The following is a 452-nucleotide window of genomic DNA, read 5'->3' as shown; positions in this document are numbered from 1 at the left end:
GAGGGGGCGCGCGGGCGGCTGGGCGGGTTTGCCATCACCTGCTCCTTTTCAGTGTTCCTCCGGTGAGGGTGGGAAGGGAGCGAGACAAACACCGCGGCAGAGCCCGCGTCTCTCTGAAATAGTAAACTCGGGGAAACCGGAAAATAAGAGGAAATAACCCAGCACCAGACACGGCAGCCCACGTTAATTGGGAGCCTTGGCAATTAAGGGGAGCAATTAAGGGGATCGTGTGCCAGCAGCGAGCTTGGCTGGCTGGGCGCAGGAGCCTGCTTGGAAGCTGTAGCTGTCATTTTCACCTGGAGCCAGGTGGGGTGCTGGGGTGGGGCCCTCGCGGAACCACAGATGTCCTGCTCAGAACCCCCTTTTCAAGCCCTCCCCCCATACCCACCCTGGGTGCTGCAAACACCACCACCTCGGCTCCCAGCTTAGTCTCTCCAGGAGTCAAAATTCAA

This window comes from Tupaia chinensis, unplaced genomic scaffold (genome assembly GCF_000334495.1).
Source record: "Tupaia chinensis unplaced genomic scaffold, TupChi_1.0 Scaffold139431_1, whole genome shotgun sequence".
In the NCBI taxonomy this organism is placed as follows: Eukaryota; Metazoa; Chordata; class Mammalia; order Scandentia; family Tupaiidae; genus Tupaia; species Tupaia belangeri.
This window is presented reverse-complemented; position numbering follows the sequence as displayed.